This window comes from Topomyia yanbarensis, chromosome 2 (genome assembly GCF_030247195.1).
Source record: "Topomyia yanbarensis strain Yona2022 chromosome 2, ASM3024719v1, whole genome shotgun sequence".
Lineage (NCBI taxonomy): Eukaryota > Metazoa > Arthropoda > Insecta > Diptera > Culicidae > Topomyia > Topomyia yanbarensis.
Genome location: NC_080671.1, coordinates 390460877 through 390478391, shown reverse-complemented (window position 1 = coordinate 390478391; position 17515 = coordinate 390460877). Strand labels below are relative to the sequence as shown.

General features: G+C 41.8%; 1 protein-coding gene across 6 annotated transcripts in view; it reads right to left on the bottom strand.

Moving 5' to 3' along the window:
* The window catches only part of LOC131684772 (uncharacterized), a 736395-nt gene that overhangs the window by 15099 nt on the left and 703781 nt on the right, over positions 1 to 17515 (bottom strand). The window lies entirely within an intron of this gene.

Genomic DNA, 17515 nt, shown 5'->3' with positions numbered 1-17515 from the left:
TATGAATAATGTGTAAATCCGAATACTATGTTCTGGCAGTAATATGATCAGCTTTGAATACCTTCAATAACTTATACCATTATTTGTTCACGGAAAAAACATTTTAGATCAACTAATAGTGCCAGGCACTTTATAAAAATGATGTTTTTCTATTTCTTTACATTTCGAAAGTGTTTGAGAGAACTAATGATAGGGATCAAGAATACCCAGTGTTACAGGGATCAAAGATACCTATAAGGTGAACAAAATTTAATTTGTTTTTGTATGTGTTGTCAAAATTTTTATTCGAAGATCGTGTTTTTCTCGATAAAAGACCTTAGAAAGTAATCGTACATGCAAATATTCATAAATAATTAGTTCGACGATCTAATACAACCGTTCAAAAAATTTGTAAAAAGATCTTCGAGATGGATTTGAGCACATATTTTCTGAAATATTATATAACTTTTCCAAAACAAACTTAATACATCAGATTTGTGTTTTAAACATCACAAACTAACAAATATTTCATTTTCTTTTTATATTGTGATAACTTTATGTATATAGATTATGAGATATCAAATATCCTCAAGGATCAAGTGTCCTCACTCTCCCCTATAGCTGGTGTCCAATCCACATTTTGAATTGTTTGCGATAAACGGCGAAAACTTCCGCATATCCAAATTAACACATTTTTGTCTTTCTCATATTGGGACCATTCATGAATTACGTAACGCAAAAATTGCCCACAATTGACTCCCCCTCCCCCCTTATAACAAATTGTCGCAAATTTCTCTATCCCCCCTCTATTACGTAACAAATTTCTTGATTTTTTTTTTCTTCGGTGAAAACATGTTACGTAACGATCTACCTTACTCCCTCTCCCCCTATGTCACAACATGTCACATCTTGCCGTTCCCCTCCCCCCTAAAAGCGTTACGTAATTTATGAATGGTCCCTATAGAAAGGTTATGCAATCATTCTAAAAATCATCAACCTAATTGTCATACGTCATTCGCCTCATTACGTCGAGATAGGAAAATGTTTGTACGTGTGTGTTTTTTTACTTGGTGGTAAAGTTTTTGCGTCGACCCAGCATACGTACAGTAATTAGACCATACTACCGATTTCGTCCATTGTGTGCCAGATTGAGGGACCCTGAACAGAGAAGATAACTCTGCACCCTACTCCTCTAAACTCCACCTAGGAGTCCGACATTTGCCTGATCCCCCGGATTCCATTTGAAATGACTACTTCAGGGGGAGGCGTGCTAATGCACTTCACTTGATTCCAGGTCCAGCTGCTCGTGCTAGATTTCACTGGTCTCATAACCGCCATATCAGTCCTGCATATTCTACAAGCGTTCCTCTCTTCATTGACCAGTTGGATGCCGTGGACGATCTAGCGATTTCGGTTGGAGGGTGGCTTCCGGTTCACTGGTGCCTCGATGACCCTATACTAGTGGTTTGTCGCGTTCGGTACTACACGGTGTAGTCTCCGACGGTGGAGCTAGCCTACCTCGGCGGACAGTTCCCCGACGAAAGAGTGTCTCCCGCAACCGTTGACGGACGCGTTATTCTTGCTTCGATGTAGTCCTGCAGAATGCCGAGGTCAGTCTAGCGATACCGGGTGGAAGATTGCGTCCGGTTCACTACCCCGACTAACCAAGCCGACGATTCGCTACGAACTACTCGAAATAGTCCCCGACTGTGTATCTTTCCTACTCCGATGAAGAGTTCCCCGACAGTAGAAGATCTTCCGAAACCGATGCTACCCAGGCAGATGCCGAGGTCTGTTCAGCAATTCTGGGTGGAAGGCGACTTCCAATTCACAGGCGCTCCGACGACCATTTGCAGGTGATACCTCCCGATCAACTCGACCTAGTCCCCGGTGGTGGGCCTAGCCTACCCTGACGGAGAAATTTCCCGACGTTGAAATTTCTCTCGAAACCGTTATCTCGATGCTGGTCGGTTAGGTGCCGAGATCAGTCCTGCGATTCCGGGGGGAGGATGACTTCCGATTCTCAGGTGCCCCGACGACCTACCGTCGACAATGCATACGCTCAGTCTAGTCCCCGGCGGTGGATCTAGCCTACTCCGGTCGCGCCCGGTGGTCTACTTTATCGCTCTTCCTCAGACTGATTTGTCAAGTACCTTGGTCGGTCGGGCGATTCCAGTTGGAGTGTAACTTCCGGTTCATCAGTACCTCGACGACCCGAGGCCGTGTATTTTTTGAGAATATTGATCTGGTTAACGTCTTCACCGACAATGGTTCTCATTTCGTTTTGTCCGTGCTTGAATCCTGGGCATTCGAAGACCACGTGCTCAGGCGTTTCCTCTGCATCACCGCACGCTATGCAGAACTGCGAACTCGCGTGGCCGACTAGAACTGAGTCATCGGGAAGTTCACCTTACCGTGCGCTCTGTTCACCCACACAGCTATCACGTAGGCTTCCTCTGACGAGATAGTTCGATACGCGCTAGCATTTCAAAGAGTTAGGCCGAGTATGGAACCCTGTGGAACGCACGCTGTTACGGTTACACTTCTTTTTCCGGCGTCAGTTTCGTAGATCAGTTGTCGGTTCTGGAAGTAGCTCCCCAGAATACTACAAAGGTAGTCGGGAACACTCAGTCTGTTCAGCGAATCGGCGATTGCGACCCAACTTGCGCTGTTGAAGGCGTTTTTTACGTCTAGTGTAACCACTCCGCAGTAGCGGTTTCCTCTTCTCTGCGTAGCCTCCATAGTTACTACGACCGCTCTTGTGGCATCCACGATGGATCTACCTTTCCGGAAACCGAACTGCTTGGCTTCGGCAATAGCACTAGCATTTGTTGCTTCCAGATGTGCAGGAAGTCACCATCGTCGATGCAACGCTGTCCTAAACTAACCCAGGTTCTATAGGATTGCTGTTTTCAGAGCCACGTTGGGGATACCTTCTGATCCCGGAGACTTCTTGGTTCTCAAGGCTTTTGTCACCACCATCAGCTCCTCGTTGGTTACCCAAGCTTCTTCTTCGTAGTCCTACTGCGTCCCGTATGGCTTGAGCGGCCAGGCTATCGGTTCATGCTGTGGAAATAGCACTTCAACGATGATTCTCCTCCTCTCCGGGCACCTATCCGGTGGTACTGCCGGTCATCTTATCTTCGCCTTGGCAACTGTATCGGAGTTGCCTCACGGATTTGAATTCACGTTGTGGTAAAGCTCTTCTAGGCAGGCTTTTTTACTGAGCTTGATTTCCTTGCCTCCTTATACGCTAGTCTTAGAGCATCTCTTTCCGTGACATTTCGGGCTCTCTGCATGTTCCTTCGGGCACGGTGGTAGCATGCACGTAGGTTGGCAATCGCCGAATTACACCAGAATGCTAGGTGGTGACTGTACCTTGGTTTACCTTCTCCTGGCATGGTTGCGTCGCACGCTTTTGCTAATGTCGTTGTCACTTCATCTGCACTGAAGTCAACGTGTTTGCATTTACGCCTCAACGCTTCGACGAAGACTCCCTTGTTGAACTTCGTTGTTTTCCACCTCCACTCGTTTGATTGGATCACACGCGCTTCCGACTGTCTATTGCTTCCGATAGTGTAGCGGATCGCTTGGTCGTCGCTATGTGTATACCCCTCGCACATTCTCTGATTTAAATTTCCAACCAGAAGGTAACGTCAATAACTGAATGACCTTCGTGGCGGTATGTACTGGTTGTACCATCGTTTGCAATATCTACGTTCAGCTTTGCAAAGGCCTCGAGTAGACTACTCCCCCTTGAGTTGGTGAAGCGGCTGCCCCATTCTACTTCCCAAGCGTTAAAATCGCCGGCTATAAGCTCTTCTGTCAGTTTATCGAGCATTGCTGTGAATCGATCGGTCGCCCAACGCGGAGGTGCGCAGCAGCTGCAGAAGAAGATTCCGTTGATTTTGGCGATTACGAAGCCTTCATCCGCACGATAAACCACTTCCTGAAATGGATATCTCCCCGTTGTCCAAATTGCCGCTGATTTTGCGTTATCAGCTATCCAGTTCCATCGCTGACCGGGATACGGCAAGGCTATGAAATGATAGCTAGTGTTGTGCTGCGTCGCAGTGGTTCAGGTTGATTTGCGTTACCCCACTGTAACTTCGTAGCACTCGCCTGTTTGAAGGCCGGACAACGTGGGCCTCCTGTAACGTGGTTGTTACCTTCTTCGGTTGCGCAGATCAGACATCTCTGAGCCTGCCGGCAGTCTTTTGCCATGTGGCCTTCTTCCCCGCACCTTCTGCATAATTTGTTCCTATCAGGTCCACTGCAGTTTCTCGCCAGGTGGCCGAACTCTTGAAACTTGAAGCACACTTCCGGTCGCTGAGAGACACTCAATGGACATACCGACCAGCCAACTTTGATCTTCCCAACTTTAAGTGCTTTGATTGCTGCTTCGACTGGTAGCCTAACTGAAGTCGCTTGTGTGCCGAAAGGTCCCTTCCTCACTCGGATCATCATCTGCACTTCTAAAAACTTACACTGTTTTTCCAGAGCTTCTCTTAGCTCTTCTTCCGAGGATATCTGATCCAGGTTCTTACATTGGATGGTTACCTCCGGGTACAAGGCTCTCACTTTCACCGCTTCGCCCATAGCTTTCTCGGTGAGCTCTTTATTAGTAGAGCTGTTTGACTGCGAATCCTTTTTCAATTCCAGAATCATCTCTCTGGTGCGGGTGCGCCTGATTTTATTGATGTCTGAGCTCAGCTTCTTGACTACCGGCTTTGTCTTCATTGCGCGCAGTACCTCTTCGTATGAGTCATCGTTAGCTTTGACTATGAGTGCTTCACCTTTGTTTCGTCCCTTAGAAAGCTTTCGCTTTTCGGACCTATCCTTATTGTTCGCCTTCCGTTTTGTGCTGCCGACGACTTCCCATTTGGTGTTTTCATCCACGTTGGTGGCTGCTTCGTTCGCTGCGCGTACCACTACGCCAGGAGCCTCTTTGTGTTTCTTGGAACCTCCTGGTCTCGCACCACCTGGAGAAACTCTTGGCCTCTTCGGTGTAGAGAGGGACGTTTTCTGGGGTTTGTCTTTCGCCTCGCGAGATTCCCTAACTTTCGCCTCACTGGTGCCACATTTTGCCTTATTTCCAAGGATTTCTTGGCCATAAACAGCCTCTTTCCGGTTACCTCCGCTTTCTGCTCCAAGGTTCTCAATTCTTTGACGGACAATCCGAGGTTACCTTGTATCTTCAGGACCAGTATCTTGATGTCCTTGTGCATATTACTCCTTTTGTCAACAAAGTTGTGTAGTTCATCCACAAATTTTTAGCAGTAGCAAGCAAGCTTAGTATTTTCAACTAGGCGCAAAAGCAGAAGTTTTGCTGTTTTTTGCTGTTTCTGGCTGCTGGTGCTGTTGAGGCTGCTCCTGGTGTTAAAGCTACGGCTACTGTTTCTCCTGGTCGTGCTGTTGTTGCACTGGTTGGCTTTGTCGAGGTGGTGACCTCGTTAGACCGCGTTTGGTGAAGGGATACGCCGCTTCTACTTCATATGTGTAAGAATCTTGCTCCATTTTGTTAGGTTCCAACTCCGGGCCGCTACCTCCGCTCGTTGCACATAGTCACCGCTCGTGATCCTATGATTATTTATACATAATAATATCTTAGCAGCAGGGAGGTCATGCAAGGGTTGACACTATCCTTCATGGAGAGTTGTGTTCGGCGTAAAATCGGGAATGCTCCAACCGAACCTAGTTGGGACGGAGGCAGCCGTACTGTTAGCCCACTCGCCATATCAAGTCGGTGTGATCCTTCCTTACTCAGGGAGTAGAACAGCACGCCTGTCAACCCAAAGTCGTCGTCCAATTCGAAATCCGTGTCCTGTCCATTGTCGTTTGCCATGGCCAGTATGTCATAATCATGATGTTACTGGCATCGATCCTGATGTGCCGGTTGGCACTCCGGTTGGCCAAGTGGGGCTTTTATTGGTAACATCTTCGTCGGAGCTGTTTTCGGAGTTATGTTTTTTTTTAGAGATTTTGCAGAGCCCAATCCAAACCCCACCATATCCTAGCAAAACTCCTCAACTCGTTGTAGGGACGGGGGAGGGAGGTTCGTTAAGCCCTAGACTCCTGTCCTTCCTGTCCCTGCTGCCCCAGATGTCTGTGTCACCTCTGTTTCTCAGAGATGGCTGAACCGATTTGCACACTTAGTCTCAAATGAAAGGTACAACCGTCCCATCGGCTGCTGTTGAATTTTTTATTGATTGGACTTCCAGTTCCGGAGTTACGGGTTGAAGAGTGCGGCCACACAGTCAATTCCCATATAAACTGAACTGGAAAATGCACAAAGGGGGGTAGAAAAGGAAAATTTCAATATCGAATTTGTATTTTTGATGCCAAATGTCTTTAAAATGCAAGAAACGTCGAGATTCGATGTAATATCGAACTAAAATTGTTTTTACGAAAATTGACATTTTTGGACTGTGGTACATTTTTGCCTTTCTCATATAGAAAGGTTATGCAATCACTCTGAAAATCGTCAACCCAATCCCTTAAGTATTTTTTTTTATTTTTAGGTTTTCTCTAGCTTAACAGGGGCATATCTAGGGGTATGCAGTGTGGGGTTGCGCTCCCCCCCTGCCCTCCCTTACTACATTACACACTCAGATCCATAATAAAATTTCCTAGTGGGCTGAAATTTTGATTTCGATAACCTTATTTAATAAAAACTAGTGAGAAATTTGGTTTGAAATGATTTCGAGTTAAAATTGAAACTACTTTAAAATTTCCTAACAAGTTGAAATATTTCGTCGGGGTCCGGACCCCCCGGATTCTCCTCCTTGATCTGCCGCTGGTTTCAAGCGCTGTTTCAGTGTCGAAACTTGGCATCTCAAGATCGTGGCTGTCGCTTGTGTAGATGTGGGAATCCTACTGAAAATGTAATATACATTTCCACCATTGTATTGAACAATGCTATGGAATCGTAGTTTAGACACATGAGAAAGGAACAGTGCACCACCAGGTGACTTAAAACAGTTTTTTATTGTAAAAATACATTAATGAATTGCGACAAGTTTCAGCAAATAAATATGCATTAAAATCTAAGAAATCTCAAAATGTTTATTCAGAAAAAATGGTTTCATAATTGAAAAATGGTTTGTTTCTTTACGATTTTATATCGAAGTCTATGAACTGAATCGGATTCAGTTCTAGCTTCATCTTCGTAATTAGTTTCGAAACATTGATTTGAATTAGAACTAGCCGACCGCAGGAAAAGCAACTGACTGGGAACAGGTGGTACGATCAAATTTAATTTCATTTCGTAGTATCATCAATCTCCATAAAGGCAGTTGAGGTCGAAAAAACTGCTCTAAACTATGTCCAACTCTAGTAACAGATTAATTAAATTTGCATATCAACCTCCGGTCTCAAGACAACGCCGTTTGCTTCAGAAACCTGAGTCGCCGAACTCAATTTTCTCCATCAACCCGAAGATTGATGCAATAACATACTTGCTTTTGGCTAACCAAAACTTGTCCCCGTGTCGTTGGGTTTCTCTGCCACGTTCTCCGCATTCCAGGGTCAAAGTGCAAAGGCTGGCAAAACTTGTTCACCTATTCAAATTCAATTCCGACCGGTGTGGCGATACTGTTTCAAGGGTTGGTCCCGTCCTCAGTACGCCTTCCGGACTTTGCCAGAATGCTCTTTGATCAAAACTAACTTTGCTTGACCCTACTGGCATCATCGATGAAACATGAGCTCTCATGCATAGAGCGTAAGAACCCGGACCGTTATGGGTCGTGACACGGAGGAGAAGCGTGTGCTGGGATGAACTCCAAGAAGATGAAGATGATGGTTGTGGCCTTCATGGTAAAGTTGCTCTATTAGTCTGCGTCCAAATAAATTAATGTGAGAAACAATAAACATCCGCTTGGTTTGGAATGTGTATCTCAATATATGGGTTTGTTGAATTGCTGCAGCATCCAGCATGCTGAAGCAAAGCGGAGCTGGACTATAAAACATGAAAATAATAATTCACGGTTACATAATTCAACATATAGTTGGACTCGTGTTAGTACTTATCTTAATCGTGCTTTTGTGGTTCTCCTGAAAATACTGACCTCAATAGGAAAGCTGAAATTGCCTCGAGAGATGAGAGATCCTTGGAAAATAAATAATCATCGTTTATTTCTTATCATTGGTATCCGTTATCTCTCTATCTTCCTAATATTCGAGTGGAATGAGTGATCAATTTTAGGGACGGGCATAGTGTAGATGGTTTGTTTATACGATTATCTTCAGACCGCTCATTTAGGTTCTATTCCTAAACGCCGCTCATTGGGTTAGATATTTTTTTTATCTCAAAAAAACAGAAAGGTTATCACTTCACATTAAAAACAATTAATTTTATAATTGACGTAAAACATTGCTTCGTGTTGCTTTGTCCGTACATAGAATTTTACACGATCAATCTGTTAAAATTATAAACCGTAGCTCGGTTAGCTGTGAATGCTAGTTCGCTCACATGGAGTTTATATGAGCCTTTTGTTAAACAAGCAATTGTGTGTGGGTATGGCCTGTTAGTCAAGAGGTACACTCAGTGAACACTGTTTGCCGTTTTGCATCCCAAGTATTACCGGTTGTCATTTATTTCCAATCACGACATGGTCGTGTAATTCTTCTATCGCATGTAACATTCTGTTATATTTATTACATATTTAATTGTTAACTGGCTTTTTTTGAAACTGTGTGTATTTTGAAATATTTAAGTTGTCTGCAACTGCAATATATTTGAAAGCAATATTCCATTTATGACGTCATACACAGTCCAAAGTTGTGAATGTGAAACAATTAATCTAGTTCGGTTGTAAATAGGGTATAGTGCCTATTCTCACTATATTAAGCACGGTGCCTCACTAATTCATTAATTACTCGGCCTAGCAATCGATGGAAGGCGTACAAATTGGCATCAACAGCTTTAGTTCACTGGCAAGAATCAAGATAATAACACAATTTAAAAAATAAAATAGGATTCAAAGATGATTCCAGCTTTCAAGATGATCTGAGTGCATTTTAAAAAAATTACTTCTTTTTCTGACCGATCTGACCGGTAGTGGCAAACGGCTTAACACACTATATGTGGTGGTGGGAGTTTGAACTCAGGTGAGCCACGTACAGTGTAACTGATTTACCAATTACGCTAGAGTCTGACTTTCATAGTTATAATACGTTGTTTGAGGATTGAGACTGCCTTCGTCAGGAAGAAGGAATGTTGGAATAGGATGGGTTAAACGTCCATTATTGGAGCGTTGTCCAAAGTAGCAAATTTTATCTATAATGTGTAACCATAAACGAAGCGCTCTGATGTATAATTGCTAGAATACTTACTGTAGTTTGTGGTGCTCTTTTTGATATGATAGCTTCAGGATGTTCCTAATATGACGAAACTAAACATAGTCGACTTTGGACAGTGGAAACAACAAGTGAACATTTTTTCTTTGAATTAATATTCCAATTCGCTTACAAAAGGCCGAATTATAAATAATATTAGCAGTATCCCTATTCAACAAATTGCTATTTCGAAGACAGCCATTAACATGTTCACTATTCGATATTAGAAGAGGTCAATACCTCGGTTGTAGCGTAAATTTTATAAAAAATTACTTCCAAAACGAAACATAAAAATTACTCGAATCTATCAATATGCCTTAGCTTTCATCGGTTCCAGTCTTCCGTTGGACAACATACTTCCGGCTCCTTAGCTGATATCAAACCATCTGCAATCCAAATTATGATGACCTCACGACTGTTTCTCCAGGTAAAACCAAAGAGGGTATATTTCCTCTCGAAGTTACCTTTGATACTGCACACCCTCAAAGTAATTTTCGGTTCCAGTCTACCGTTGGACAACATACTTCCGGCTCCGTAGCTGACATCCACCTAGCCATCCGTAACTCAAATTAAGAAGACACCACGACTGTTTCTCCTGGTAAAAGCCAAGAATGTATATGTTCCTCTGCAGCTAGACATACAGATACTGCCTCCCTTGAAATGAATTCCCGTTCCCAGGACAGAATATACTAGCAGAACATGAGAGGACTACGCACAAAGATCGATGAGCTGTTCGTAGCAGCATCTGACACAGAGCACGATGTCATTATCCTGACAGAAACATGGCTGCACGACGAAAACAATTCTCTGCAGCTGTTCGGACCTAATTATAGGTCTATGGTAACGATCATCACCCAGTCGTTGCTGGTAAAAAGATGGGCGGTGTGTACTTATAGCTGTTTCAAATCGGTTGGCGTCTAAACAAAAAAGTTATAACAGTAACGGCGCGCCGTGAACAACTCTGGGTAAACATTAATAGCCGTGGTACTAACACATGCGTGGGCGTCGTATACCTCCAGCCATAAACGTTATTCAAAATCATATTCAATCCGCACATAGCTAATTCGCCAGAACCCCCAGCTTCTTATTTGTTATTTGGAGATTACAATCAACCTGGTCATGTATGGAAATCTACTTCTTTCGGCTATGCTTACGCCGACCATTCCATCTCATCCCTTTCGAGATATGGCATTGATCTACTAGACGGGATGTCATTATTCAACATGCTGCAATTGTGTACGATAACGAACAGACTAAATCGCACGTTGGATCTTCTGTTTGTTAATGAAGATGCATACAAGAACTGCCATGTCTGCAGATGTTACAATAGATTCACATCACCCTCCCCTCTTAGTTCAGCAGATCTATCTTGGACAGATTAATTTTGACGATTTGAAGTATAACTTTTCAAAAACCGATTTTCCTGGACTCAACAACTCACTGCAAACGATTGACTGGGTGATTTTGCTCAATAGTGCAACCGATGTAAAAGACGCAGTAGAAAAGCTCTCATCGAACCTGACACAACTGTTTGAAATATATGTTCCAGCACCGTTTTACGAAAGAAGACATTGTTGCTGCTATAGAAAAATTGAAATCTTCGACATCGTCTGGTCTAGATGGGATTCCTGCCATTATTTTAAAAAGTGCCCTTTCCGCTCCCCTAAAGCTGGTTTTGAATCTATAGATGTCGCAAGGGACGTTTCCTCTGTGTTGGAAAAATAGGTTATGTTGCCTGTCTTTAGAAAAGGTGATAAGCAGGACATAACAATTTATCGGGGCATAACCTCTCTCTGTGCGGGGTCCAAGTTGTTTCAAATTCTAATAAGCAATGTATTGTTCCGGGATGCCAAAACATATATATCGATAAATCAGTAAGGGTTCTTCCCAGGTAGACCCACGTCCACGAATTTAGCACAATTCACTTCACATTGCATTAAAAGTATTGATCACAAGTGAACACTATTTATACAGATCTCAAAGCAGCGTTCGATCGTTTTGATCACTCGCTCCTACTGTCGAAGATAGAAAGATTGGGTGCCTCACTCAACTTCACTAAATGGCTCAAATTATACCATGTAGGCCGTACCTTATCTGACAAACTAGAAAATGTGGAGTCAGATAACTTCATACATTTATCAGGTGTACCCCCGGGTAGTAACATTGAACCATTGCTGTTCTCCATGTTCTTAAATGACGTTTGTAATGTCCTTCCACCAGGATGCAAACTTATCTATGCAGATTACCTTACACTGTTTCTTATTGTGCAATCTGAATTGGACTGCATTTAAGTACAGCGACAACTAGATGAATTTTGTAACTGGTGTATTCGAAATCGGTTGACTATCAGTGTATTCAAATATGTACTTAGTAGTTTCTTTCACGCGCAGAAAAAAAACCCAATTTTGTGGTGTTATACTATCTCAGGGCAACTACTGGGTAAAGTTTGGTGTGCAGCTGGATTCTAAATTGACGTTCAGAGATCACTATTCCCACATCATTGCAAAAGCCAAACGGAACCTTTGTTTTTTCATTAGAATAACCAAAAAGTTTACTGATCCATATTGCCTGAGAGCACTGTATTTCTCTCTTGTACGCTCCATCCTGGAAGCTGTAGCTATCATTTGGTGTCCGTACGCGAATATCTGGTTTAACATGATTGAATCTATACAAGCTAGGTTTCTCCGATATGCTCTTAAAACCCTCCCATGGCGTTCTAACTGGGAAAATAGATGCCCCAAATATACTTTCTCAGATTAATGTATACAGGGTGTTTGGTTCATGATTAAGAACCTCTCGAGGGGTGATTGACTGTCATATTTGGAGTAAAAAATCGTTCTACACATACCATCAAATCTCAACCGTTACAGAGTTATTGAACTTTTTGTGTAAAAAACTTATTTATCTTAAAATGCCTCTAACTCAAAAAGTATACTTTGTATTTTAAATCTTTTAGTGCCATTGGAAAGGTGAGAAAATTCACTATTGAATAGTGTTCTCATATCTACCAGTTAATTCGTTTTAATTACCTTTTAGCTGTAAAGTAGGTAAAAGTTGGTGTTTTTGGTGAGGTTTTTGTTAATTTTCTCAAAATAACGAATTATGATTATAGCAATATCTATTCCCCAAAAGTTGAATTTTAGGACGATTCACAATTTGTTCTTCAACAACTAATTCCTATCTCTTCTCGTTTCTTTGTAATTCAATTACTTAACTTTTCCTGTAATTAACTTGCAAGTACTTAAAAGACTCTAATCTCAAAAGTATGCTTAATATCGCTATTTCCAAGGCTTCATTGGAAAGCTGAGAAAATTTCCTTTCGATGTATGAACAAATATCTTTTAGTTAAACGTGCTAACTGACTAGTAACTAGTAAAATAACTCAAAATTAGTTTTTTGGGAGTTTTGTAATTATACTAATTATTAATCAAATAAATTTGTCGTTACTATTGTTTATTTGGTGCCCTTAACATTCTCTACAACTTGCTAGTTGACACTTTATCTCTATCGCTTTTCAGTTCGCTGCAATTTAATAGTTAATGCAACATGACCTCACCACAAATTTAGTGGGTTCGAAATCATTGTTTTTGCATATGAAACGAGGTGATAAAAGTGATTTTGTTTTGAAACTAAAAGAGATAATTGAATGGCGTCAAAGGAGAAGTTGTGGAACTTGCTGAGATGCATTTATTCCATGATAGTAATGGAGATGTTTATTATTTACTATTTAAGAAAATAACGAAAATGCTAACTTTAAACTAACACTAACTTTAAACTAATTAACTTCTTAAAGTATACTAAATCCACTTAACTGAAATGTATTAATAAATTTTTCTCTGCAAAATTATCCTGGCTTTCGAGTAAAAATAAGAAGAGGTACAATAAGCGCCTTCCTTTTTCAATAAGAGCTAGTATTAGTGAAAATGAGATGAAATGTCCAAGTTTAATAACCCAAACACATGAAAACAAGAAAAGATAAGTGTATCATGTCAAAGAATAAATTATGCAGCTCTTCACACCTAACAATCTGAATTATTAAAACGGTGATGTTAACTGTTAAAATTTTCGCGAAATGAACGAAAAATCGATCAAAATTGATAAATTTTAAATAAATACAAAGTATACTTTTTGAGTTAGAGCTATTTTAAAACAACTATGTTTTTAACACAAAAAGTTCAATAACTTAGTAATGGTTGAGATTTGATGGTATCTGTAGAACGATTTTTTTCTCCAAATATAACAGTTAATCATCTCTCGGGAGGTTCTTAACCATGAACCAAACACCCTGTATGTGCCCCCTAGAAGTTTAAGATCACGAGATTTTTTAAGTCTTGACTATCAAACTATTGATTATGGATAGAACGAACCCATAAGGGCGACTTTTCTACATCATCTGATATTTTTAAAGTAAGCTTAAGGGATTATACCGCTGTTGAACACGAAAAAATAGGCATATTTCAGGAATTTTTCTAGACTCAATAAAGAGATGAATCGATTTTGAGATCTTGTCAAATTAAATTTATAATACTAGTTGTGAAGCACAAACATGAATTTTTTCAAGTGATTTTGTCACAAGACGGCGACCATGCAGCCTTTTCCCGTAGACGCCTCTTTTTGGAAAGAGTTCATGGCCGGAAACATATCTCCCGTAATTTTTAACCTAGCGCTTAATACTACAGTTTTATCGATTTCTGATAACAATAGCGAGCGACGTACGTAAGATTTTTTCGATATTTTGTTTTTCGTTAAACAGCGTTATTTTAGTGAAAAAATGCTGAAAATATCATAAAAATCGACACACAATTGTTCATTAAAAATAATTGACCAATAAAAAATAAAATCCTACGTAGCTGGAGAAATCAATTTTGCATATATTGCAAAAATTTGAAAACTATAAAAAATCATTTGTTCCAGTTACGTTTCCGGTCAGAAGAAAAATAAATAAATAAAAAAGTTGTCCATAAACTGGGGGTTTTAATTTAGCAAGGAAAACCAGAATTTTTAAATCAAACTTTGAGTACACACTACAATACACGAATATTAATAAAAAAAAATTACGTTACCAAATGGTAGAGGTTCTTCAAATATGTTCAAAATGAACGTACATTTATCAAGACTTATTTAATCAAATCTAGGGTAAAGCTAGGGTTGATACGTGGAGACACTTTCATAAGGGCACTTTTAAGCGTCCGTTTTGGGATTTCATGAACGTTAACCTTCATGACGGCTTAATTTTTTTCGGTACGGCGCGGCGAAGTGTAGTGTAAAAACAGCATTCTTGCTTCTGTTCCAGTCTAAGACTGACCGGGCAGATTGAAACATGCAAAATCCGGTCAAAAAGTATCGAGTCTTCGTACGACTTCAAGATTTGGATGCTTCCAGGTGGATTTGTCCGTTGAAAGGCCAAGATACGATTAAGAATGTATATTTTATCTCATCCGCAGTTCACTTGCTAAACAAGGTTTTCTTGTTGATTGGTTAAGGTCCAGTGGCTTTCAAACATTGTATGCGTAGTGCACCAAACGTTTCATAGTTATTAAAAATAAATTGAAACTTGAATTGAAATGTAGAATTGACGTTTGAATTGGTTCAATTCAATGCATGACTAGTACCTCGTTTGCTGCCGCTCCGATGCTCTTTAAACATCTCGATCACATGGGATACGGTGCAATATGCTATTCCGAGCTGATACTGATACTGCTGAAAAAAGTTATTAACAATTGAGTGAGAATAATTTTCAAAATATAGTGCGGTAAAATGTCAATTCCGAACGAAAATATACGTTGAAAATGACACTGCAAGTCATTCACTGTAAGCGTACCGCCAGTATATATCAGCTGACTTCTCAGAGCCGTAGCAATTCTGTTTTGTAATCTTCTTTTAAGTTGACCTACAAACTTCAGATCATGAACGGTAACGTTCCTCCAATGCACCTGGGAGACCTGGAAGAACTGCAGCTAGTAGTATGCCGTGCTGCAGTGGCAACCGTTACATGTTTGGGATACCAACTTACACCTAGAGGGGACCCGACTCCACATCACCGGGAATGGCGAGTACTTCCATGACAGCGCAGATTGGAGAGGCGGATCTTGAACAAATATACCGCTAAATAGCGGTGAAATTACGTCGTCATATGGTAGCGATCATTGCACATACAGAGCTTCGCATGCTGGGAGCTCACCAGCTGACGGAAAAACTCGACACACTAGTACAGCAATTGAGTGTGTTATTGAAAACGCTAAAGCATTACACTGATTCTGCGAAGCGAGGATAATAAAATCGGATGTTCAGTGATAACGAGAGAGCGTTCAGTGACCAAATCAGGCACCCGATCAGCACGATTTCAGTGAAGGTCTACCGGATATCGGCGATGTCACTAGCTTTTGAAGCAGTATTTGGGAGGCCCCCGTACAACATCGCGAAGGGTAACCGTGACTAAGGTGCGAGGAGGAATGGGCAGGCGAAGTAATTGACGAGATGTCGGCTGTCTCCGTCGAAACCAATCATGTACACGAGGCTAGGCGGCACTTGTACCAGAAGGTATCCAAAACTTTTGGTACAAGAAGCTGACCGTTGCACATTCCACGAGGGCTGTAGATTTCAACAGGACGTTACGCGAACCACGTTTATTGCCGGATTTCATCATCCGTGGTACCACTATTCTCTTCCCCAAGGACAGCATCACGTCCAACCCATCAAAGTACATACTAATTACCAAGCAAGTCTGCACAAGATCCTGCAAAAATGAAGCCATCAATGATGCAATCATTGGTGGACAAGCAATGTGTAACCTACAGAACCTTATGTACCTCATCAAGGTATTGGAAATATATACAGTTGATCCTGCAGTCGCGAGGTTCCTGCGGCAGACGATGGAGAGGTAGTTGACAACACTGCAGTTAAGAATAGAGGAAGACGTGTTGCGGTCTAGAACATTCCGCATCTTGAGGTGGGCATTCTAAGGCGATGATGGCCTTTAGTCCGCTTTGGTTTTGTTTGGTGATGAAGCCCTTCAATAGGACACTGAATCGAAATGGGCTTGGCTTTCAGATAAAATATGGAGAAAGCGCACCGGAAGGGGTGACCCATACCTTCTACATCTCAAGTTCTAAGCTGACTCGACGACGGAACGACTGACTGTAGTCAGAAAACTGGTCGAAAGGATTAGTGGCGACATTAGCAGGGAGTTTGGTTTAGAGAAATTCCGATCCGTTAAGCTACTATTAGGGCGATTGCTCGACATTGGTGGCAACAAGATCGACGATGGTAAGATGATTCGGAACATGGTTCGTGGCGAATCGTATAAACATCTCGGATTCCGGTAGCTCCTCGGGATTCACAACACCGACATCAAACTTGAGCTCCGGGATAAGTTCTTGAATCGAGTGAATTGTGTCTTTCCTGAACGCGGAGAATAAGGTCACGCCAATGAACATGTCTGATGTCCCTGTGTTGACTTACAATTTCAGCCGGACTGACCTGTAAGATCTTGAGAGAAGATTGAAGAAGGCCTTTAGACAAGTAGAAATGCGCCATACTCAGTCGGCACTGGAGCAATTCAAATTGGTATGAAATAGGACAAAGAATAGTCGTCATCCAGGCACTATGAGTAGCGCAGGTGCAACGACCGTAAGTATGCTTTGTGGGAAATGCCATCCAACATGAAGTATATCAAGTAGTTTGTGCTACTGACTGCAACTATGGCGCACTTCGCCTAGCGCAAGTGAACTACAACGTTCACTGCAATCTGCAGACTGCGGAGGGGAAGATTGCCGAGTGGAAGCTCAGAGCTGTGCACGGTGCCCACTACCACAGTTGGAGCAGCCGTACGTCGACAAGGCTGCATCGAACCTGTGGCTCAAGCGAGGTGAACTCTCTTTAATGATCGAGGCCGACATGATCCATCAAAGACAGCATAATTCCGACGAGGAATGGTAGGAGGTATGTTTGGCATCAGAACGTCGAGGAAATATGCCAGATGCGTCATTTACCGTACGAGATTATCGATCATCTTATGGAAGGCTATCAACCTAGCCTATACCGAGCGTCACAGCAGCGTTACTAAAATTTTGCACCAGCAATGGGAGCTGCAACATGGTCTTTTGGAAGAGATTGTGCCGAACTACCGTTATCTACTTGAGCCTGTTCTGGAAAATGCCCTTTTCAAGATGTACAAGGATCACACTATTCAATCGGACCA